We start from the raw sequence: 14,793 nt of genomic DNA on the forward strand, positions 1-14,793 counted from the left end.
CTCAGGTTCACAATGACATTTAGCTTTGCTTGTTTTCACGTTTTGTTTCATACGATATAAATTATCGCGGAGGTAATTTGTTGCTTGTTTAGATTTTCTCGAAAATTGAGAATATTTTTTAGAAAATAATGAGTATGAGGGTACTTAAATTATTATGAAATGAATAAGTCATTTAATAAGAGTTTGTTAAATTATGAGTTTAATTAAGCGAGATATTTATATTATTAAAATTTGAGTTTACTTGATGAAGTAATAAATACAGCGCAAAAATTGCTAAAAAAGCTGTTTTGTGGATTAAAAATTCAATATTAAAGAACATTGCTGACTTCTGCTAGAACCATAATAACCGTAATGTAACACTTTAATTATGTATTCATAATTAAATCTGAAATCAAAATTACTTTATTTGACATGCAATTCAATAAAAGGTAAAATAAAACTTCCTAATTCCCAATAAAACTTCAGAATGGTCTAGCAGTCGACTACAAAGGAACATAGAGAACATAGTCCTTGGTGATATTCTTCCATAGGCGGTAATAATTAAGAACGTACAAAAATTTTACAAACAAACACACACTAGTATGAAAAAACTATAATTAAAGTAAGTTTAATTTATAATGAAATATAGTACGTGTCTGTCTTGTGGACATTTTCGTTTGAATCTCGACAATATTTTTTTTTGAAATCCTTTTAATTATGATTCTTAAATAATTATTTAAAAAATATGTATCAAAAAATTATATTGCATTTAATATTTTTTCTTATAAACAACACAAAAAGTATGTTTGATGTGTTGCCTTATTCCCAGACAGGTAACTGAGAAATAAAAAAAAAAACAAAATTAAATATCCATTGCTAGTTAAGAAAAGATATTCAAAAGAAATATATATTTCTTCTTTAGCGGTAGTAGGTTCCATGCATTAGTCATTGCCGTCTGGTACCACCGACGTCGCCGGAGGGCCAGAGACTTTCTGTATCTCACGTATTTTATGTAACCCCCCTCTTTCGTTGTCGTAACTCATCACTACATTAACACATTATTCCGAAAATAAAAGTTTAAATAAAAGAGGCATCTACCGCTTGTGCTTTAAAGATCACAGTCGCTTGCAAACATGTAAGATATACATTTGTTTCTTTTTTAAAGCCATGCATGACCGTATGCGAATATATTCTTTATAACAGCATGGTAAGATTCGGAATAATTTATCAAGATCATCTTATGAAATCGTCGCCCTTTACAAAGATAATTTTGCTGTTAAAAAATCACTTTGGTCTTTAATTCCGACTTAAATCCTTGCAATAAGGTTGAAGATTATGTGCATATTCGTTCCTTAATGAAGTCATGGATTTGTAAGTGGTTTAAAGGAAAATGGTAGTATGTGAACCGGACATCAGAACGCGTGTAGAAATTTCTTTTTTTTTCTCTTTAGAAAAAGGATGTTGTGGGCTCTTTTGACCTATATATTTTCTAACGATGCAACTGTATGGGAAAAAGTTAACTTTTTGCTTAGACTGCCAAAATTGTCCTACTTAGGGCGTAATATTGGATTTTGCAAATCATAGTTCAGTAGGATTTTAAAGTAAAATGTCACAATACATCTCGAAACCCACTGTCTATATTTCAATTTTCAATACTTGAAAGTATTTTTCTAAAATTTATTGGATTTGAAATTTCCCTGAAAGTGAAGCTGACTTTTGTAGTAGGTGCACAACATACAGGCATCATATTAAAGGATCCATATTTGGTGTAATTACAGGCACATGAGACTTTCGACTTATGTGTCAGGGAGACTGGCGTATGGCAGTGCCCCTCAGATTTTGATCTTCGATTTAAAGCTCTGAGTGACACTGCAACAGCTATGGACAGGTGTCTCTTACCACCAAGGCGTACGACTTGTTCGTCCTGCTATAAAGAAAAATCATAGAAAGTAAAAAGATACATGTATTATATACCACATAAGAAACCGAAATCTAAATTATTTGTAAATAGTGTCACCCGATATCATCCACGTGCGGTACAGTGCTTATTGTTTATTAGTATATAAAGGAAATGACACAGTATTTAACCGGATTTCGAGTGTTTGATTTTGCCCAATATCACACTTTCAGATTCTATACTTAGGGGCAAAAGGAGAAATCCCAAAACTACACACATCAAAAGTGTTTAAAGATCAAGTACATTTTGCCCAATTACGGAATAATCGGGTTTTTTGAAATACAATTTTTTTAACAACGATGGATTTTTTCTGGAATTTTTTAATTTGATTTTGAAAATGACATTGCCCAAAAATGCCATTAGTGTTAAAAAAATCATTATTTATCAATCGTTGTTGTAAATAACGGTTATACCATGTCGGACTGCCACGCAGAGTTCTCTCCTGAGTTTGGGTGTAATTTGTGGTTGTCTATGTGTGTGTCCAATGCACCCGAGATACAGGGTTTCCCTAGTGCGGGGCTATGAGTGTGTGCGAGTTAGTTATTGTAGTTAGTTTAGTCACTGTACTAAGGACTTGGAATGATATTGTACAGATACTAACCCATAAATAACACGCTCTAAAATGTACAATGAGGTTATTCTTGTACAAAAATTTGCAAATGGCGATCTCAATTTACGCCAATATTAAATTTACTTAACGTATTTTAAAAGAAGCGTCCGGTAAGTGTATGCTCTACACAAACGTGGTCTAATTCAATTTTAAATATTAACTGTTCAAACCAACAATATCTTTGTACAGTTGCAATTTAGTTGAAATTCTGTTGCAATTCAGTAAGTAATCGAGTGGCTCGGTGTGTCAATTCGTTGTTAAAATTTTACGTTTTATGTTGTATTTTTAATTTTTTGAGTTTTTTTATTGTTATTCATGTCATATCGATGTCATATACTATATAATCGCGGCCCATCCCTAATCCCTCTGACGATTGGTCATTTATAGGTCATATATCATCAATAACCGCCATGTTGATCTGTACAAGGGACGTGTTGCCATCGTGATGAACGGATTTGGTGATAGTTGTCTTGGGAGCGCCAGAGTCACTGAGATTACGATTATAAGATGGACGAGGGATACACCCCGAAATTTTCGTTTTTTAATTATTATTTTTCAGTATTCATTTAATTTTCTTCTGTGGTGTCATATGTGTTAGTAATTTGTTACCACAACAAATAACTTTTTTATAAAAAAAGACCAACCTCAAAATCTTGTGGAATATTTTATTCAAATTTCAACGGGACCACTACTGAGGTACCTTCTTTCCAACAAAAAAGAATAATTGAAATTATTTCACAAAAGTTATAGTAATCGCATAACATACATACAAAAAATACAATCAAATTGAGAACTTCCTCACTTCGAAGTTGGTTAATAAATAATATTTGTTGCCACAAATGACATCGCCACACAAGGAAATGACATCACGCCTTTCTTTCTAAATACCACTTAGAACTTCTTTTTATATAAAACTCAAATTTGTAGTTGCGCCATAGTATAACTTTTGTTTTGCATCCAATTTAGAGCGGTTACACGCTCCTTGCTCACGGGTTCATGGGCTGACGCAGTAACTAAATACCATGCATTTTTACGACCTCCTAGTGTTAAAAAAATATAATATCTACAAATCTACCATGTTATTTGAACAAAAATCTGATTACAAAAAGTAACGCAGCCGCAACGTCGTCTAGCACAGTCTTATATGCCTGTTTCATTATCACGACATAAATTTTCATTTCGGCTTAAAGTTGTTAAATCAATCGTCGTCAATGACTGTCGCTTGTGTGGCTTCATTGTTTAGAAGTGCTTTGTCTGATGACCCCGGTGGTTCCACGGTTTGCACTGTCAGGAAATGGACTTTTCGAAGTTGGATGCGGTCTGGTTGTTCTGGGTAGTACCTGGACTGAATTCCGTTGTTGTGGTACTCATTGTAAGGGATATTCCCTAGTTTGAGACCAGGTAAGTGTAATTGCCTGGAACATAATTATTCTATTGATATATTTAATTCTCTATTTAAATAATGTCCCGTGCATCAGCAATTCGAGTATATGGGTTGATATGGTAGTCATAACAACATTTTAGTAGCAGCAGAGCTTCTTGTGAAAGAGTTCGTCCTGAGAAGTACTGCCACCTTACCTATTTCTGTCGCCAAACCGTAATATGAGCATTATTGCGTTCCGGTTTTGAAGGATACAGGTGCTGGTGAAATTACAGGCGTTTGGGACTTGTCAAATTATGTCTCTGGGTGGCGGGCGCAGTGACAATGCCCCTCAGATCTTTGTGATTTAAAGCTCTGAGTGGACATATATGGTATCATAAAAAAAATGTAACCACATTTCCTCTCTCACACTGCGTTGATATAGGACAAGTCCCAAAAAGCAGAGAAGACTCCTAAAGTCGTCCATTATCAAAAATATATAAAAATAACCTTAAGAAAAGCAAGGTCCGAAAACGCTACGAGTCAGAACAGGGGGTCAACCAACTACCTCGAAAGTTATCCTGAATTACAGAGTGAAATGTTGATTTCTACATTTACTGGCAATAGAGCTTTTTATGAAGTTCGTCTAGGAAAGTACTGCCATTATACTTACTTTTGTCGTCAAGCAGTAATGTGAGCACTAATGTCTTCCAGATTAAAAGGGAACGGGTGCTGGTGAAACTACAGGCACATGGGACTTGTCAACATGATTTTGTCTCACTTTTTATACAGATTTAAAGTTCCGAGTGGCACTGCAACTGTTATGGGCGGGCGACGACTTGTTCGTCCAATTGATACAATAATAAAAATCGAAAACCGTTCGGTGTACTTCAGTTACTGAAGTTTGATAACGGTTTTGGAAAATTGGATTTGACAATTAACGATGAAAGTAAGGATGAGTTTTAAGTGCGACGTGTTTGGAATAAAAATACCAGTGAAGTCTATCTTAATCATTTATTATAGCTGCTTACTAAGATATGGGAAGGACAAAGAGACAGCTAGTGAAAAGGATAAAACTTCGTTATGACATGCGGTTCAGTCTCCACCTTCATGTAGGTACTTACGAAAAATCTGATGCAATACATCACTCTCTTTTACAAACGAGAAAGTGATAATGTATGCGTCACAGGTGACGCGAGGCGAGTAATGGGTTACGTAAAACATCTTTAAAGGTTTTTTGTCGGCCATTCATTAAAATTGTTATATATACACTTATACCTAATATATGTTTTCTTATATTTACGTACATTTTCAACGTATGAAGTGTTAAGAGATAACTAAACTCTTAGAAAGTGCTTTTGATTTATATAAATAAGATACAAAGGAACATTCATGGAATTGACTTTCTACTAAAATGATGATTTTTATTTATTGTGTTTTCAAAATTGTATTTTTTGTGTTTATTTGGATGGATGTATTTTACTCCGTCCGATTTTTAATTGAAATTGTTATATTTTCGGAAAATACCGTTAATTTAAAAACTTTTTATTAATTTGTGTACATTACTCAGGTTAATTAAATCGAAATTTCGACTATGTTCTAACCTAGTTTAGTACCTTATCCGTAAGTTCTTTCTGTTTAAAGAAATTTGTAACAATGAAAACTAGATAATGACTAAAGAATCAAATGCATCCGGAAACGAACCGGAACTAGCGGGAACAATCCGGATCACAGTACCCTCCGGAACAGCTAAGATCACGCTCTGACTAACGTTCCGGTAATTAGCTCTCTATGGATAGAATCAAGCATTGATTATATCAGTTTATAGATTAATAATTCATAGACGAGTCATGGCACATGCATTTGTTTACTAATTGTATGAGTACATTATTATACCGTTACGTTACGTTCACCACCATAATATACGTCCCACCGCAGTGCACGGGTCTCCTCTCAGGCGAGGGTAGTGCGCAGTGCTGGTGCAGTGCGGATTGGGGACTTCACACAATTTTCGAGGTTTATTAATCTTCTTCCACATGCAGGTTTTATCACGATGTTTTCATTCACCGGAAAGCTCATGGTAAATTTCAAATTAAATTTCGCACACAAATTCAGAGAAACTCAGAGGTGCGAGTCTGGATTCGAACTCACGCCTCTGCTTGAGAGGCGGTTGGTCAACCATTAAGTTACCACGGCTTTTTTTACGTGTCATATCACGTTATTTCGTTGAATGTGTTCTAGATGTTTTTATGTAGTTATTATTGTATCTCACCGTTTGGGCAAAGACCTCCTTCTATTTCCTTTTACAGTCTCACATTCTGTGCTTTTGCTATCTAATCTCCACAACGTCGACATATATTATATTCTGATAGCTGTCTTTAGCTTTATTTGGCTAGAAACCTTATTGGGCGGGTAGCATTATTACTTTAGTAATCATATTTTAGGTTCTTACGCGGACCTTCTTTAGTCGCTGCTAGCATGACAATTAGCAGGGATATATATTTTTAAAATGTGTAATAGACACATACATGGCCACAATTTCACCTGATGTTAAGCGACGATATGACTGACGATGGGATGCGTTTGCCTAAAAAATGCCTATTCACTCTAGCCTTGAATTGCCTCAAATTGTACTTTTCGGGAAACACAGATGCCGAAAGAGTACTTCGTTCCTTTGCCGTACGCATCAGAAAAGAAGAAGCAAAGCATTTAGTGCGAATAGGTATATCAACGATATAAGGATAATAATAATAATAATAATAATAACGCTCACACTCAACATAGCCCCGCATTAGGGAAACCCTGTGTCGCGGGTGCCATGGACACACACATAGACAACCACAAATTACACCCAAACTCACGAGAGAAATAAATGTAGGCCATACAAATATTTCTCCCGGCCCGGGAATCGAACCTGGGACCTCTGCGTGGCAGTCCGGCATGGTAACCGTTCGGCCACGGAGGCAGTTAATGATGGAGTGTTCCAGACCTTCTAATCGACCGAAGGAGGAACGGTGAGGGTGGAACTAATTGAAAAGTTCCTGCGCACATTCCTCGAAATGTATACTATAGAAAACCGACAAGGAGGCTACTTTTATGCGATTGTCGAGATTTCGTAGCTTCGACTATACAATAATAGTTGTTAAGTTGTAATAATTGTTATTAATAAGTCTTTTTGCTTTTCGCTCCACCGAGTCTAAGGTAGCTAGCTGGTAATGGGCAGAGCCGTCCCAATAGTGGCAGCAGTACTCCATACACGATCGAACTTGTGCTTTGTACAGATTTAAAAGCTGTTTTATATGCTTCTGGAGATTGGTGATAGTCTAAGATTATCAAGCTCTGGGCTCTCCTAAGGCATTAAACATGTAGTGTGACGCATAATAATGAAAGGCGAGTGTGACGGCCAGCGTTACGCAACGCGAGTGCATCGCGAGATTATGCAAATGTGTGCGTCCGTACACGGCTCGCGGCGGGCACGCACACAAACAAGCCGCGCTGCTATTTTTGTATGGAGTTATCATTCTTCTCCTATTATACTATGCTATTAGTCCGAGGAAGTTCATCATTGTCTCAAACTTTAGTTTTCACAATTTCAAATCGCCTGTCTTAATAAATTAATTAAATCAAAACTTTATACCTCTTTCTCGTTCTCATTAAACTCAAGTCTCTTTATCTAAAAGAGATTTAATTGTGTAATTTTAATGTTTAAGCTTATTTACACTTGTCTTTATCTGATTCAGTTTAATTATAAAGATTAATTTCAAAAGTATTATATTTATATTTACGAAGTGCGAACTTGTGTCTTTATATACAGTGTTTAGTTCATTTAATGCATATAAGATAAATTATATTACACGAACGATGATTAGTAAGCCAGCTACGTTTGCTACAATTTAATTTTACATAAAATTATAAATTGTTATGTAGTGGTGTAACACATAATTAAGTTTTTTTTCTATAATATTATTTTAAGTGATACTTTAGGTAGATAAATAATTATTATGTATTTGGATGATATTTTCACGCATATAAAATATATAACTATTATATTTTTTCGTGACTTTTTTTTTCGAAATTAAAAGACGATGGTATTCATTTTTTTAAATTAATCGGTCTGGTATAAGTGACTAGCGGTTTATGTGAAAATTATTATCATAATTCGACCTTTTCTTAGCATTGCTCTAAATATATCTTGAGTGTGTCATCCCTGTCACTTTTTATACTTCCGTTAGGTGTGTGATAGTCGACAAACGCTAGTTTTTCTACATTAAGAAAAATAGGCTTCGATAGAGCAGTTTTTAACTGTGAGATTGTGTAAAATCCGCCTTAGTAGAAGTATCTACTCGTAGTTACTCCCTAAGGGCGGTAGTAACCGCTTTAGCCATTTCTACTGCAAATCAGCGGTGCATTGATCTTTTATGTTCGACAAAATTTGAAATTAGGCGAATTTCAGGCACATTGGAGTTGTCAACTTAGGTCTCAGGGTGACGGGCGCAGTGGCAGGGTACTGCAACTGTTATGGACAGGCGTGTTGCTTACCATCAGGCGCACAACATGCTCGTCCCGTCACTTGGTATTTAAAAAAAAACTGGTCAGTTATTTGAGGCACAAAATATCCTTCTATCACAAATATGGCGGTGACCACTTTCCTTCAGGTGAGTCATCGGACTGTTCGTCAATTTGAATAACATAAAACAACCTGCGTGTTTACAAATACGTATAGAGAGACAGCTATTTAGGTGGTATGATTTATTCTTTTGTTGGTCTTCAATGCACTCAGAAAAATATTTACTCGTGTAATATAAGGGCAACTCGCCGCAGTCTTTAGAAAATAGCTAGCTTTGTTTCGATAGCCAATCGGACGATGAACAGAATAAAATCTGAAATGTTTGTATAGTAAAAAGATCAATTTATTTAATGAATAGGAAATGAAACTATTTTTCCGGATTTAAATCGCGTATATTTGTTTTTTCAAACAAACCTAATGAAATTTAATGAAATAAAAATGTTTAGCATTTTGAAATCAAGCAATAACATCTGAAAATGGAATATTTTTAATCCATTCGATAAACACCGACACTGGACATACGTCATATTATGTAGATAACCAAAGAAACGTCACTGTTAACAAAAGCTATGTAATCGATTATTAACTTTAAATTACTAATTATTATTACTTACAATAACTGTCAGATTAAAAAAAATAAGTTACCGATTCGATTTGAATATAATCAATAAAAAAATGGCAACATTAAAAGATATTGGTAGGGTTGTTCGACAAATAAAAACAAAGGAGATGAAAGTGATTTAATGGGCGAAAAGCTATTCTTCTGAAAAAGATGTACGCAAATAATATTTACCGGATTACTTAGAGCTTTAAGTCGTAAAGATCTGAGGGGCACTGCCATTATGCCCGTCACTCTAAGACATAAGTTGACAAGTCCCAACTGCCTGTAATTTCACCAGCACCCTTACTTACTCTTCAAAACCGAAACACAGTAATGCTGACATTAATGCTTGGTGGCAGAAATAGGTAAGGTAGTAGGCAGTACTTCCCTGGACGAACCACCACGACCAGACCAACCTGCGACCACGGGACTCCGTTCTCATTGCTTCACCAACTAATCTATAGGTAGAGTTTAATAAGTGGACGAATTTCTTCTATGTGTCTGTTATAGAATTTTGCAATGAGTTTTCGGGTTTCAACACCTTCATTTTATTTAATAATAATAACAAACTAGTGGTTTTTTGTTATGTAAAATAGAGACAATCTTACTTGGTGTTAACTAACGATATGACCGAAGATGGTACGTGTTTGTTAAGAAGATGCGTATTCCCTCTAGCCTTCAAGATTCCCAAATGCCTGTAGTGTATATCATTTCTTACTATGCACATTAGGAAGGAGGAAGCAAAGCGCTTTCTGCAAAATGTGTGGTATATTAATGATGTTTTTGCACACAAAAATAGTTCGATTAACAATTTTGTACCACTTCCTGCTTTTATTTTAGTTTCAGTGTTACAACCGTTAAAGCTCATTTTGGAATGCAATATAAGTTTAAAATTTAGCAACTGAAATAATTTATTAAAATTAAACATTGTATAGTTAACCTATATCTGCCTCCAAGTAATGTGAGCATTAATGCGTTCCGGTTTTGAAGGGTAAGGGTGCTGGTGAAATTACAGGCACATGGGATTTGTCAACTTATGTCCTTAGATCTTTGGAATTCAAAGCTCTGTGCACTTCTGCAAATGTCATGGATAGAAGTGTCGCTTACCACCAGGCGCACGACTTGTCCGTCTCGCCACTTGGCATCATAGAAAACTAAATGGATTCCTTCTTTCTTTCATATCGTATAGCAAATTATACCCCTAGCGGTCACAAGAAGAAACAACATTTTGTATATAGACATTTTACGCGGTTGCCAATGATAACCATCACTGTACAATCCTATGGTAGAGGCACTGCTATCTACCTTATACGTAGATTGATTAGTTATTGTATTTGATTAGCGTCAAATAGCTAGATATATATCACATTGATTTCTTAATATTCCATTTTACATTGTTGTCATCACATGCTGTGCTGTTCCCTAAGTGTGGAAGCACTATTATGTTCGGTATTGATTAAACTTCTATGTGATATGTATGAATGAATAAAGTAAAATAAAATAGACCTATGCCCAGCAGTGAGACGTTTTATAGGTAGGTAATGACGATGTAGATCATTAAAGTAGACTTTTTATATGTCCATAAGACGTACATATACAAATTTACTTAAGCTCAATTTACATTCCTGCAGAATGGCAAGGAAGTCGATTTTTGTGACTAAATTGTACATAGTATAATGAACTTTATACCAATGAAGTAACATACAAATTAGATGCGGTAGCTGCGAGAATTCCCGAGACTGATGCGCGACGATTCTCTGGAAGACGCGCAACTTGTTTCTTGGCTCATATCGAGTTTGTACGTTACGCTTCGATTCCGTTTCGCGGTCAAATATATCGAGCCTCATATGTCATTGCCTACATACACTATCTTCCTATTGCAGTTCAATGTTGGACATAGGCCTCTCCCGATGTGTGCTACTTTACCGGTGGCATCTGCTGCCAGCAGCCTTTCACGAATCGTCATTCTGACCAGAGTGTGTCCTACACTATGCATGCCGAGCCGTGGTCTCCATTCAAGAAAATGCTTCCCCCATCAGTTATCGGTTCTTCGACAGATGGCCAGCCCACTGCCACTTCGCTTTGATTAGTCTACCAGCAATGTCGACGGCCTTGGCTCTCTGTGCTACGTCAGAAGCCATCATCATGTCTGATTCTCAGTTACGCGGATAGAAAAGTATGCATTTCCACTTTATTACCGGTATTCAAACGTAATTTCTCGCAATGACTATTCAACAAGCAATCTCGGGTTACAAGCAACAAGCCTGACTTTCATCGACTACGTACCTCCTATACAATTCTGACAGACACATCAGTCTAATAACACAATTTATCTCTGTCTTTGATTATGTATTACAATTATTCTTCAGTTATGACAAGCAAATAATATTTTTGAATCTTTAAACGACAGTAGCGTTGAAATAATGAGTTCGTTACGTGTGTCGTTAGTGACGTGTACACGCTACACTTTGTAAGTGAAAATGGGTACACTCCTATCTATAATATAGGCTATGAACTGACGTGTATTTGTAGCTCTATACGATTTGTAACGTTTATTAAACTTTGCAATAGTTTTGGAATAGAATATTAAAAATTGATAATAAATAATGCATAATTAAAAAAATAACAAATAGTTAATCTACGTTACAATGTTATGAATTGATTTGTAACATATTTTAAACTTTACAATAGTTTTAGATTTAGAATAAGTAACATAATTAAAAAATAATAATATTAATTGTTTAATCAACATTACGATGTTGACTGTGTAAAATGAAATAAAGCCACCATTTTCAATACTGCAGATCTGTTGGTGTGACATTGATTTGGATTTGAATTTTTTTAAATTATTAAATATTTATTTCATTTTTCAAAAACTGATATAGACTGTTATGGTGAAATTACAGGCATATGGGACTTGTCAACTTACTTACAACTTGTCTCAGGGTGACGAGCGCAGTGGTAGTGCCCCTCAAATCTTTGCGATTTAAAGCTCTGAGTGGCACTGCAACTGTTATAGACAGGCGTGTAGCTTACCATCAGTTGTACGACTTGTTCGTCCCGTCACTTGATATTATTAAAAAAATGTGTACTTATCTAAACTTCAAGGAAGCAATACACATAGTTCTGAAATCCCTGAAACATTTTATACTATGTTTTTGCCGTGTAACTAGCAATTACTTTACTACAGTATTGCACTTACAAGAAAAATCACTGTCTTGTTTTGTTGTGCCTTTTATTTTTAATCTTTCCAGGAGTTTAGATGAAGGTATTATTCAGTCTACGCGGGGTGGCTGAATGTAAATCTATGTAGGTATAAAATAAAAGACGGCCATGATCACTTTTTTATTAAATATGATACATTTCATATATAAATAGGACTTTTTTGGAATGAGTCTCTTTCTTTTCATAAATTTTTATTTCTACGTAATTTATTCCATATCAGTTGTTGCGACAACTACAAATAAATCCAATTTTTACTACAATTTATTAAACTTTAATTATGAAATTATGATCTATTTTAGTATTCATATATTTACTCACTTTTCACTCATAAAAATGTCATTACTTTCTACAAGCACTCGTTACTATGTAACACCAAGTGACGCGGACGAACAAGTCGTGGGCTTGGTGGTAAGCGACCTGAGACATAAGTGGACAAGTCCCATGTGCCTGTAATAAGGAAATGCATTTTTTACATTTGCTACAGAAGGACTTTAAAAGTTGGATAGGGTCTGTTAAAAAATGCTTTTTTCTTCCGCCATTTTGTACATGCAAAGTATAAACAAATGACTGTAATTAATTTTGAAAAAATGACAAGCAACAAATACGCATAGTGGCCAGTATTATTTTTGAATTGGAAATAGTCGTAGGAAATTACTTTTCAGTCCATTGTATGCATATTACTTGAAGCCTAAGCAAATATACTCCGCCTATATCGATTAACAGAAAAGTTAACTAGAACGTCTTAATTACGAGCTAAATGAGAATATAGTCAACCATTTTCATAACTACAGGCTTCACCGTCCTATGAATAAACATTCATCGCACTTGCCAACCCGCATTTTTTCAACTCATCTAACTTGGTAATACGAAGTGTGATCACAGTTAGCGTGATCGCCCCACATTCGATCAACGGCATTCAGTATGTCTGCTGTGTGTGTTATGTTAGCAGAGCCACACTTGAGTTCTATAAATTTAATTCACTCTCTTTCGCTCTAATAAGAGGAGAAACCCCTCTCGCTACAGTCCATCACGCTGGTCCAATGTAGGTTGGTGACTTTACACGTTTTACAAGGGTTGTGGACCACCTTTGCATCTGTTTCGATATACTTAACTGCCTCTGTGGCCGAACGGTTGCCATGCCTGACTGCCACGCAGACGTCGAAGGTTCGATTCCCGCGCCGGGAGAAATATTTGTATGGCCTACATTTGTTTTTCTCGTGACTTTGGGTGTCATTTGTGGTTGTCTATGTACGTGTCCATGGCTCCCGCGACTCAGGGTTTCCCTAGTGGGGACTATGTTGAGTGTGTGCGTTATTATTATTATACAGGATTCAAGAAGTTTTCCTTCATCATTAGCGAGCGTAATTATTTGAGTGCAATTTGAAGTTAAAGCCAAAGGTAAAGCAACAGGGATCCGAAACAATGCACTCTTGGTTGAAAATAATACATATAAAGAGAACATGCAATAAGCAGACTCAAATGGATCGAAATTTGCTGGCCGTTTTCTATCTTCTATTTTTGAATATACGAACACTTATTAATTTTCATAAAAAGTTACTCTGCAGAGTCTTCCAATTTTAAAAACTACCAACTTGATACTTGCCAAATTGTCCTCCAATCTGTGGTGGATAAAGTTGATGTTAGGAGAATAAAAAAATTGAAGAAGAATCTTACTCATCGGAGGAAACATAAAGTGTGCTATAATATATGTACAGATCTCTATGTCGAGTTGCTCGATGGTGATTAAATTTGTTATCGGTTTATATACAACTATAAATAAGCTTAATTTAGTAATGAGATGGCTGGACAGACCGGCTAGTAATTAGACTATGCCAAATGTCGATTGCATACCATAGTCTTTCTTTCGTAGTATTTTTTCCTTTTTTTTACAGCGTATTTGCGAGTGAAAAATATTGTAAATATTAAATATAAATGTAAAATATATTAAAAATATTGCACTTTTGATTTATGGCACTATTATATGGCTTTATTATGCCAAGGCTACGAAATATAAAGCCTAAAAATATAGTTTTAAAATACAAATCTCTTAATAATCTTACAAATTCATGATAGTACTCACAGAAGATCAGGTAGCTGCCAACGTAACTCACATTAATAGTACGCGTGCTCCTGTGGTCTAGCTGCGTCCACGCATACTTAGTGCAAGTAAACGCTTGTTTTTGTCGACTTTTTATTGAGATTTAATCTCTGGCCTTTCATGATCACTATTACCTACTTACAGGCTTCATTGAAGATCTGTAATAGCTTTATGAGTGAACTGTAATGGATGTAAATTCTGTTTCTTCGAAACTGTAACGTGGATGCGTATCCCGTTTTGTAGTGAAAGCAAGACGGTTGTTCGTGTGTTAATCATGTATTGGTCTATTAATGACGTTTGATTACTAATCATAATAATTAATTTTAGATAATTAAAATGTCAGTAATTTATATCTTATACAATAATTTATAAACTAATGTTAGAAGACCTATATGG

The sequence above is a fragment of the Hyposmocoma kahamanoa genome, unplaced genomic scaffold (assembly GCF_003589595.1).
Source record: "Hyposmocoma kahamanoa isolate Upper Pololo Valley unplaced genomic scaffold, ASM358959v1 76, whole genome shotgun sequence".
Taxonomy (NCBI): Eukaryota; Metazoa; Arthropoda; class Insecta; order Lepidoptera; family Cosmopterigidae; genus Hyposmocoma; species Hyposmocoma kahamanoa.